This window comes from Procambarus clarkii, chromosome 16, assembly GCF_040958095.1.
Source record: "Procambarus clarkii isolate CNS0578487 chromosome 16, FALCON_Pclarkii_2.0, whole genome shotgun sequence".
Classification (NCBI taxonomy): Eukaryota; Metazoa; Arthropoda; class Malacostraca; order Decapoda; family Cambaridae; genus Procambarus; species Procambarus clarkii.
In genome coordinates, this window is record NC_091165.1 from 35,277,243 (window position 1) to 35,285,027 (window position 7,785).

A 7,785-nucleotide genomic window follows, 5' to 3' on the forward strand; every position below is an offset into this window, starting at 1 on the left:
CAGGAGGGGTGGTGGTGGGGGTACAGGAGGGGTGTGGGGGGACAGGAGGGGTGGTGGTGGGGGTACAGGAGGGGTGTGGGGGGACAGGAGGGGTGGTGGTGGGGGTACAGGAGGGGGTGGTGGGGGTACAGGAGGGGTGGTGGGGGGACAGGAGGGGTGGTGGTTGTACAGGAGGGGTGGTGGGGGTACAGGATGGGGGTGGGGGTACAGGAGGGGTGGTGGGGGGAGAGGAGGGTGGGGGGGTGGGGGGGACAGGAGGGGTGGTGGGGGTACAGGAGGGGTGTGGGGGGACAGGAGGGGTGGTGGTGGGGGTACAGGAGGGGTGTGGGGGGACAGGAGGGGTGGTGGTGGGGGTACAGGAGGGGTGTGGGGGGACAGGAGGGGTGGTGGTGGGGGTACAGGAGGGGGTGGTGGTGGTACAGGAGGGGTGGTGGGGGGACAGGAGGGGTGGTGGTTGTACAGGAGGGGTGGTGGGGGTACAGGATGGGGGTGGGGGTACAGGAGGGGTGGTGGGGGGAGAGGAGGGTGGGGGGGTGGGGGGGACAGGAGGGGTGGTGGGGGTACAGGAGGGGTGTGGGTGGACAGGAGGGGTGGTGGTGGGGGTACAGGAGGGGTGGTGGTGGGGGTACAGGAGGGGTGTGGGGGGACAGGAGGGGTGGTGGTGGGGGTACAGGAGCGGTGTGGGGGTACAGGAGGGGTGGTGGTGGGGGTACAGGAGCGGTGTGGGGGTACAGGAGGGGTGGTGGGGGAGTGAAAGGTTTAGGAAGGTCTGGGCAGAAAATCAATGACAAAGGTCCCTGACTTTGCTCGCCCGAAAGTTATTTCCTCAACTCCCTAAAACCTCGGCGATGCACTTTTGTATTGTTTTATGTATATATAATAGGAGGAATACCCGGCTGTGCCCGGGACAGTCTATCTCTCTCCTTCTTCCCCCCCCCCCTCCTGTTCTTGCCCTATTCTTACTCCCCTCCTTCTCGACCCCGCCCTGCCCTCCAACAGATATTACTATCTATATCTATTATATCTATGTGAGAGTATTTCTCATTCAGTTTGTTCGTCTGTCCGAGGTTGGAGGCCAGATGCTGGGGTCTAGCCTCACTCAACTTTGCAGGGGGAATGATCTGGGGTACAGGACGGTCATAGTGTGGGCAAGGTCGCCAGAGGTCAAGGGGGAACAGCGTGTCAGGGGTCAATTTCTCTCCCCACCACGATATTTGCGATACTTTTAAATATTGAAAATAACACTGCCTATTAGGCGTGGGAAAAGATTTTCTACTTATTTTGCAGAGACAAACTAACCTAACCTAACCTTCCTAGGCCTAATACACGCTATCTGAGGCCGAATTTAGTACATGTGTGTGCTATACTCGGCCTAGGACTAATTTAGCTTTCACGTCCGAAAAAAATACCGAGAAAAGAATAGTTACCACTTACTGTGGTCAAGGTCTGTGGCTGTGACACCTTAGTTACCACTTACTGTGGTCAAGGTCTGTGGCTGAGACACCTTTGTTACCACTTACTGTGGTCAAGGTCTGTGGCTGAGACACCTTAGTTACCACTTACTGTGGTCAAGGTCTGTGGCTGTGACACCTTTGTTACCACTTACTGTGGTCAAGGACTGTGGCTGTGACACCTTTGTTACCACTTACTGTGGTCAAGGTCTGTGGCTGTGACACCTTAGTTACCACTTACTGTGGTCAAGGTCTGTGGCTGAGACACCTTAGTTACCACTTACTGTGGTCAAGGTCTGTGGCTGAGACACCTTAGTTACCACTTACTGTGGTCAAGGTCTGTGGCTGAGACACCTTAGTTACCACTTACTGTGGTCAAGGTCTGTGGCTGAGACACCTTAGTTACCACTTACTGTGGTCAAGGTCTGTGGCTGAGACACCTTAGTTACCACTTACTGTGGTCAAGGTCTGTGGCTGAGACACCTTAGTTACCACTTACTGTGGTCAAGGTCTGTGGCTGAGACACCTTAGTTACCACTTACTGTGGTCAAGGTCTGTGGCTGAGACACCTTAGTTACCACTTACTGTGGTCAAGGTCTGTGGCTGAGACACCTTAGTTACCACTTACTGTGGTCAAGGTCTGTGGCTGAGACACCTTAGTTACCACTTACTGTGGTCAAGGTCTGTGGCTGAGACACCTTAGTTACCACTTACTGTGGTCAAGGTCTGTGGCTGAGACACCTTAGTTACCACTTACTGTGGTCAAGGTCTGTGGCTGAGACACCTTAGTTACCACTTACTGTGGTCAAGGTCTGTGGCTGAGACACCTTAGTTACCACTTACTGTGGTCAAGGTCTGTGGCTGAGACACCTTAGTTACCACTTACTGTGGTCAAGGTCTGTGGCTGAGACACCTTAGTTACCACTTACTGTGGTCAAGGTCTGTGGCTGAGACACCTTAGTTACCACTTACTGTGGTCAAGGTCTGTGGCTGAGACACCTTAGTTACCACTTACTGTGGTCAAGGTCTGTGGCTGAGACACCTTAGTTACCACTTACTGTGGTCAAGGTCTGTGGCTGAGACACCTTAGTTACCACTTACTGTGGTCAAGGTCTGTGGCTGAGACACCTTAGTTATCACTTACTGTGGTCAAGGACTGTGGCTGAGACACCTTAGTTACCACTTACTGTGGTCAAGGTCTGTGGCTGAGACACCTTAGTTACCACTTACTGTGGTCAAGGACTGTGGCTGAGACACCTTAGTTACCACTTACTGTGGTCAAGGACTGTGGCTGAGACACCTTAGTTACCACTTACTGTGGTCAAGGTCTGTGGCTGAGACACCTTAGTTACCACTTACTGTGGTCAAGGTCTGTGGCTGAGACACCTTAGTTACCACTTACTGTGGTCAAGGTCTGTGGCTGAGACACCTTAGTTACCACTTACTGTGGTCAAGGTCTGTGGCTGAGACACCTTAGTTACCACTTACTGTGGTCAAGGACTGTGGCTGAGACACCTTAGTTACCACTTACTGTGGTCAAGGTCTGTGGCTGAGACACCTTAGTTACCACTTACTGTGGTCAAGGTCTGTGGCTGAGACACCTTAGTTACCACTTACTGTGGTCAAGGTCTGTGGCTGAGACACCTTAGTTACCACTTACTGTGGTCAAGGTCTGTGGCTGAGACACCTTAGTTACCACTTACTGTGGTCAAGGACTGTGGCTGAGACACCTTAGTTACCACTTACTGTGGTCAAGGTCTGTGGCTGAGACACCTTAGTTACCACTTACTGTGGTCAAGGTCTGTGGCTGAGACACCTTAGTTACCACTTACTGTGGTCAAGGTCTGTGGCTGAGACACCTTAGTTACCACTTACTGTGGTCAAGGACTGTGGCTGAGACACCTTAGTTACCACTTACTGTGGTCAAGGTCTGTGGCTGAGACACCTTAGTTACCACTTACTGTGGTCAAGGTCTGTGGCTGAGACACCTTCATTTCCACTTACTGTGGTCAAGGACTGTGGCTGAGACACCTTAGTTACCACTTACTATGGTCAAGGTCTGTGGCTGAGACACCTTAGTTACCACTTACTGTGGTCAAGGTCTGTGGCTGAGACACCTTAGTTACCACTTACTGTGGTCAAGGTCTGTGGCTGAGACACCTTAGTTACCACTTACTGTGGTCAAGGTCTGTGGCTGAGACACCTTAGTTACCACTTACTGTGGTCAAGGTCTGTGGCTGAGACACCTTAGTTACCACTTACTGTGGTCAAGGTCTGTGGCTGAGACACCTTAGTTACCACTTACTGTGGTCAAGGTCTGTGGCTGAGACACCTTAGTTACTACTTACTGTGGTCAAGGTCTGTGGCTGAGACACGTCTGACGCTGAGAAAGACGCTTGTGTGTCATGTAATTATAAGCATCTTATTCACAGGAAATTTGTTAATTTCTCACAGCTGAGTGAATACTGGTGCATATTACTGTAATGAAACTTTGTTTGGAACAGATTGTTTTGAAAATATTTAGCTGTGTAGCTGGCGGGCAGTGGCAAAAATGGTCGTGGGAGTGTGAATGTGACCCTGGCACGCTGTTATGTTTTGAATTGTGGCCACCCCGACGAGCCTATGTTCATCCCGTACCCTAGACCACTCCCTCTGCTAATTTGAGTGAGGTTAGGCCCAACGGTGTGGCCTTCAACTAGGAGCAGGCAGACAGGCCTTCTCTCTTATAGTAAAGATATTCACAATATTACACATTAACTATTCACAAATCCACAAACACCACTGGAGATCAACTTACCACTATGAAATTACTGGTCCAGTGTTAATCACGTCATAACACATATATATACCACTTTTGATATAAACTCACGAATCCCACAAAGTTCTGCCTTGCTACAAGGAGTGAAGAGTTCTTCCATCCGTGACATATCATCCTGGCAATGTGTTCATTCCACCACTGTCACACCTTCGGCACCACTTGCAGATCAGAACTGCTTCTCCCACGAGCTTAAGCCAGTATCTTATCTCCCTCTGGCCCTCCACACAGGTACTCATTGTACATTAGCTTTCAAGACAATTTCCAGCCATAGTTTCCGATCGCTACTAAGTCATTGCCAACCTCACACAATTGGCGGATGCTCTCAGATTGTTCCGATATATATGCTGGCATCCCAGTAGGCCTTCTCTGTGATCAGTGCATACAGTTTCCAATATATAATCAGACAACACACAGCCCCCTTGTTTAACTCCCTAAACATGCTAAACATAATCTCACTCCACAAATTCTCTTGTGTCAACTATATTTACAAAACCCTGTTCTTAAATGCAAATCCTACTCTGAAACTCTCCCTGGACAGATGTAATAGGACCCATTATCACTACACCAAAAATAAATATCTCTTTGATATTCCCAGAGTCAAACTTAATCTGTGTAAACACTCTATGCAAATAAAGAGACCCAGTCTATGGAACTCACTCCCTATTGAATTGAAAAGCTGTCCAAATTTTGCGTCATTCAAAAAAATACTAAATAGTACCTAATTTCATCTTCATAGTTTTTACCTTTTGCTTTAAAATTGCACTGTATCTATTGCTACCCAATCTCCCAATCTTTATGTACCCAATCTGAACATCTTTATCATTGCGATCATTGCTGTCTTCTTATATGTGCTGTCAATCTGCTGTACGGTGTCTATTAATCTTGTTTATATTACCAATCAAGCTGTCAATGTAATCAATCAGAGCTTTAATATACCAATGTGCTTTAATATACTTACTAATCTCTCTCATCTCATTTTTTTTCTTGCAATGTATTTGTTATCATTTTATTAATTCTGCTAGAATTTACCTACTTAAAATTATCTGTTAGATTAAGGACCTGCCCGAAACGCTGCGCGTACTAGTGGCTTTACAAGATTGTAAATACTATGCTATGTATTCTCTCTAACCCAATGTACCTTCTTGTATATAAATAAATAAATAAATAAATAAATAAATTAATAAATAAATAAATAAATGTGGGGAAAAAGTAATAATAATAATAATGTTAGTCATTATATTGTGAGATTGTGTGTTTGGGTCATGTTGGCAGTGTTGCTTTCCCCAAAGTTCCCAGTGTTTGGGTCATGTTGGCAGTGTTGCTTTCCCCAAAGTTCCCAGTGTTTGGGTCATGTTGGCAGTGTTGCTTTCCCCAAAGTTCCCAGTGTTTGGGTCATGTTGGCAGTGTTGCTTTCCCCAAAGTTCCCAGTGTTTGGGTCATGTTGGCAGTGTTGCTTCCCCCAAAGTTCCCAGTGTTTGGGTCATGTTGGCAGTGTTGCTTCCCCCAAAGTTCCCAGTGTTTGGGTCATGTTGGCAGTGTTGCTTCCCCCAAAGTTCCCAGTGTTTGGGTCATGTTGGCAGTGTTGCTTCCCCCAAAGTTCCCAGTGTTTGGGTCATGTTGGCAGTGTTGCTTCCCCCAAAGTTCCCAGTGTTTGGGTCATGTTGGCAGTGTTGCTTCCCCCAAAGTTCCCAGTGTTTGGGTCATGTTGGCAGTGTTGCTTCCCCCAGAGTTCCCAGTGTTTGGGTCATGTTGGCAGTGTTGCTTCCTCCAAAGTTCCCAGTGTTTGGGTCATATTGGCAGTGTTGCTTCCCCCAAAGTTCCCAGTGTTTGGGTCATGTTGGCAGTGTTGCTTCCCCCAGAGTTCCCAGTGTTTGGGTCATGTTGGCAGTGTTGCTTCTCCCAAAGTTCCCAGTGTTTGGGTCATGTTGGCAGTGTTGCTTCTCCCAAAGTTCCCAATGTTTGGGTCATGTTGGCAGTGTTGCTTCCCCCAAAGTTCCCAGTGTTTGGGTCATGTTGGCAGTGTTGCTTCCCCAAAGTTCCCAGTGTTTGGGTCATGTTGGCAGTGTTGCTTCCCCCAAAGTTCCCAGTGTTTGGGTCATGTTGGCAGTGTTACTTCCCCCAAAGTTCCCAGTGTTTGGGTCATGTTGGCAGTGTTGCTTCTCCCAAAGTTCCCAATGTTTGGGTCATGTTGGCAGTGTTGCTTCCCCCAAAGTTCCCAACAGCAAGTATTGGGAACCTTGAGTGAAGGTAACGTCAAGTGTCTGGCCTCAGACTTCAGACATTTCCATTAATAGAGACACGAGGAGGATACCTGGCAGTGGCTGTCTCAGTCTCCCCCTCTCCCTCTCCCACACCTCTCCCTCCCCCTCCCCCCCTCTTCCCCTAAACCTTCCTCCAACCTCTTCACCCCTCCACTCCCTTTCCTCCCCTCTCCCCTTCCCTATCCCCCCCCTCTCTCTCGTACACCTGAAAAAACAAAAACTAAAACTCTGAAAAAACAAAACTAATCTAACACAATAAGAAAACTTCACGTAGAGTTGGCACGAGACAAATATGCATTTTTATGGGGTTTAAAGAGTATGTAATTTGAGTATAAAGAACATATTCAAGAATATAATGACATTTTGTTTTCAATGTTGACATGATGAGCGCTTATATTTTCCAGAATTTGAATTATAATTCAAATTCAGAGTCGAGCTATATAGTATTGCAAGATTTTTTTTGTGGACCATCTTCACTACTCACAATTTTCACTGTGGGAGTTATTTCCACAGCTGAATTAGAGGTGTACATTGTAGTGCACTCAATCAGAAATCCTCACGCTGAGCAGCAGGATGCACACACACACATCATGGTTTCTAAACCGTCAGGTTTGGGTTTGAGCCTAGCATTTTTCGCATTACTGAGAAGCCGACACTCATTATTGGCTGCTGCAATACTTCTCGAGCTAAGGTTACACACTGTAACTTGTTCAGTTTATCGACAGAGTTTACAGTCGTAGAATTGAAGTAAATCGTCACATCCTTGTATAAAATACAAGCTAACTGTGTTGGATTACCTGCAGGTTGATTGTAGATAGACAATCAATGAGGCAGCTCAGCCATGAGGACCCTACCTGCTACAGGCCTTTACTAGTATCATGAACGAGACGATTGGGCTGTGGGACATTTGGGCTTGACTCTAATTATTTAAATATTAATATAGTAAATTTAATTACGAAGGACCACCCACTTTTATAGTAAAAGAGGGAAACTGAGAAAATATGATCATTAGAAAATTCTAGATGAACCAGTAACTATGGATAAAATACTAGAGAATATGATCATTGAAATAATTAATGGGCTGTATAATTAAATGAATCAAAGCCTCAAACACCTACATTGGGGGGTTATTACTGGAACTCAGTACGTCCAGGAACTAGTGTGGTTCGTTCACTAATCCAATGTATAATAATCTAATCCTATGAATACTTATGAAATCATTATCATTATCATTAAGGGGAACATAGATTATGAA